The sequence below is a fragment of the Pteropus vampyrus genome, unplaced genomic scaffold (assembly GCF_000151845.1).
Source record: "Pteropus vampyrus isolate Shadow unplaced genomic scaffold, Pvam_2.0 Scaffold367, whole genome shotgun sequence".
NCBI lineage: Eukaryota > Metazoa > Chordata > Mammalia > Chiroptera > Pteropodidae > Pteropus > Pteropus vampyrus.
Window position 1 is genome coordinate 1,031,029 of NW_011889148.1, and position 3,812 is coordinate 1,034,840.

A 3,812-nucleotide genomic window follows, 5' to 3' on the forward strand; every position below is an offset into this window, starting at 1 on the left:
GGGGCAAGACACTCATTGGAGAAAGTCAGAGCCCATATCGGACGGCCTGGCTCCTAACCCCGGGGCCGATGCCCAGGGTGGCATGTGACGACCTTGCTCTGTGCCTCACGCAGAGTAACGGCATTGCCAGTCGAGGCGGGTTGGAGGTTTGCACAGGGGGGAGTGCGCCTTAGAGCAGGGGGCTGTGAGGCTGGCGGGGCCACCGCCATTGCTTTCTGCCTTGCCTCTCTGACCTGGTCACACTTCTCTGAAGGGTCATTCATGACCCAGGAAAGCCTCAGCCGGCTGCAATGAGCCCGATGTGCCACGTTGGACTTTGCAGCTCAGATCTGCTAGGATTGAAGGAAATCCTTATAAGATCCCACTGTTCCTTCCTTTACAGGGGTGTGGGGTGCTGCAGAGAACAGGGCCAGGATCAGGCAGCCCTTTGCCGGTCCCCAGGGGCCATGCTAGGCGGTGACGTCTCACCCCAGTGGTGTCACCCCCACCTCTAGGGTGTCATAGGGCGTGAGGCCAACACGCTCTCACTCTGCTCTCTATAAATGGAAACGCTGTCTGTCTTCTCTCCCTGGAGTTTGCCTTGGTCTCCTGAGCTAGGAGGTTGGTGGGGTTGGGGAGACGGGGGGAGATGATACTGAATGCTCCACAAGAAAGGCACTGTCCCCCAACCACACCCCAGAGGACACAGGGCCCATTTTATTTTTTAATTAATTAGTTTATTATTTTCAACTTTTGCCAGTTTATTATAAAGGATATTATAAAGGATAAAAATGACCAGCCAGATGACAAGGTCTGTAAGGATCCCAAGAACAGGGGTTCCTATCCCCATGGAATTGGGGTTCGCCACCCTCTGCCATGTGGAGGAAGCTCGCACGGGGATCGTTTGAAAGAGAGAATGAAAAGTCAGAGCGTCTCTGCCTTCTCCTCACTGCTCTCCACAGACGCGCCTCCTCCCTCCCGACCGCGGCCTTTGTCGGCCCGGCCGGCCCCGCCCCCGCCGACCGCCCTCCGTTCCCCCCTCCGCCCTCCGTTCCCGCTCCAGAAGGCTGCGCAGCTGAGGATCAGCATCTTGTCTGCTCCTCTTCATCTCCTGAAACCAAAATAAACTGATATGAAGAGGCAGCCAGGGCTAGGAGCCGTGACTCCAAGGCTGCAACGGTACTTATTTTAGTGGGTGATATTCCATTGAGGGTGGGAGTGGTCCCCGCACTTGGCCCTGACCGGCATCCCAGCTCCTGCCTCCCCGCCCCACCCACCTTCACTGGAAGAGGTATCAGCGTCATGAGGAAAATGGGCCGGTATTGTCTCCTCTCTGGGCCCTACTGGGTGTGGGGTTCAGTGAACTGCCTCTCAGCAAACACCCACCCCCACACACACACACACCCACACACACACACACACACACACACACACACACCCCTTTATTCGTGGGTATTCAGGTTAAAATAAGCATGGAGGGAAGCCAGAAAAGGAGAGGCCTTGTGTGTGCGTGTGTGTGTGCGTGCGCGTGCGTGTGCGTGTGTGCGCGCGCATGTGTGCGTGTGTGCTTGTGTGTGTGCGTGTGTGTGTGTGCGTGTGTGTGTGTGCGTGTGTGTGCTTGTGTGTGTGCGTGTGTGTGCGCGTGTGTGTGTAGCCCGAAGTGAAGCCGAGGCTGGCAGACAGCACCGCAGCCCTCCCCAGTCCACAGTTATTTAATGAGCACCTGCTGTGTGCCAGGCACTGTCGTAGGCACTGACACACAGCAGTGAACAGAAAGACTGTTCCAGGTAGGAAAGACAGGCCATAAACTCATGACAGATGAACATGTCATCGGTAAATGGGGGTTGGAGAGTGACGGAGAAGAGGTTCTAGTTGGGACCGGGAGAGTAGAGCCCCTCTGGGGCCACATGTGAGTCCTGGGGGGCTTCCCCTTGGTGGTCACATCCTTCTCCGTGTGCCCTTGCAGGTTGACCAGTTGTTTAGTGTCTGCCTCTGCCTCTATCCCTCATTTACCGCTTTCTGTCCTCATAAAAACCCTCCTTGGAGGCCTGTCCCACAGGACAAAGGCTCCAGAGGTCTCTGAGGCCAGGACTTCTCAGATGCCCGACGCAATCTGTCATCAGGGACGTGCAAATCGCAACTAATGTCCAACGGAATGTACGATATGAAAAAAGGTGGAAAATACCAAGTGTTGGTGAGGACGTGGAGCCCCTGGAACTCTTTCTTACTCACAGATAATGGGAATGGAAGTTGGCACAACAACTTTGGAAAACTACCTGGCAGTTTAACCTAAGCTGAGCATACACCTGTCCTATGACCCAACAGAAATGGGTATATCCATTCACCAGAAGATGCACATTAGAATGTGCATAGCTACACTATTCATAATTGCCCCAAACAGAACTACCCAAACGTCCACCAATAGTAAAATGGATACATTGTGACATATTCATAACGTGAACTACACAGCAATGAGAAAGAACGATCCATAACTGCGTGAAACAATACAGACGCATCTCACAATATACTGGCGAATGGAAGAGGACACAGCTGTGGTTCCATTCATACGAAGTTCAGAGCAACCTGCGTTACTGGATGTCAGGCGGTGCTGGGTGGCGGTGCAGAGACGGGGCAAGGAGCCAAAGGAATGGACCTAAGCTGAGCAAACACCTGGGGTGCTGGTAATACTCCCTCTTTGATTCAGACCCTGGGTGTGTTCAGTTTGAGCTGTATGCTTACCATACTCCATGTTCTTATGGTCGAGCCTGAGATAAATGGTGTGTGTGTGGTTGGGGGGGGGGGGGGGGTTATGCTTTAATAAAAGGTTTTTAAAAATCGATGCTGTTTAGGTCTTGACTCGGACTACTTCGATCAGCATTTCTGGGGTAGAGGCAGGCGTGGGTAGTGTAACAGGCTTCTAACATGCGGCTAGGATTGAGAACTGCTGATTTAGCTGAACCTGTTCACTCTGGACATGAGTAACCTGTGACATCAGCAGGTGGGCCAACCTGTCTTTGTCTCAGCCTTTGTGGACCTGTCAACCCACAGTGTCAAGCCTCCTAACTGCGGTGAGTTAAGGACCAGGGGAAAAGCACATAGTCGCCAGTTTGCATTCATAGCCTGTGGTGCCCCTTATTCTGCTCCAACACCTGGATAGCCCAGTCCATGGGGGATAGAGCTGTGGCTAAAGCACTGGCTTTGTGTCAGGCACATCTGGTTCAGATCTAAAGCATCGCTTACACATTGTGGGACTATGGACACTCTCCCCAAACTCTCTGAGCCTCGGTTCCCTCATCTGTGAAATGGGGTGGTGACAGCGCTTGCTGGGAAGGTCGTGTGAATGCAGCAGGATGGTGTTGGCATTTTTAGGTAAAGCGCGCCTGGCCAGCCTCCTCCCCTGCTATTTACCCCCAATGCACTTTCCGTTCCCTGTGATATTTCACCCACAATATGGGCTCTTGATTTGCAAAAGCAGAGTACAGGTATAAGGCAATGGAATTTGGAGAGTGAGTTTTTCCAGCTCCTTCAACTTTGAGAGGTTTGTCTGGACTGGGAGGGAGAAGCAAGGCCTTGGGCCACCTGAGAAGCCCAAGAGTGGGGAGGGCTCTGTGGTAGAGAGCAGAGGGACGCGTGCCCTGCCTTCACCAGGGAGCCCGTGCAAGTGGCAGGACCCCCTAGCCGCACTCCACAGAGTCCACTAGAACTTCCTACGGCTGAGGGAAATCTCAAACAGGAAGGAGGACAGGCCCTCTCTGCCCGTCATGGCATGTGGTGTGGGGAGGCCTAGTGTGAGCTAACTTTGATGAGGGGGTGTGGGGGGACTGCCCTAGCTG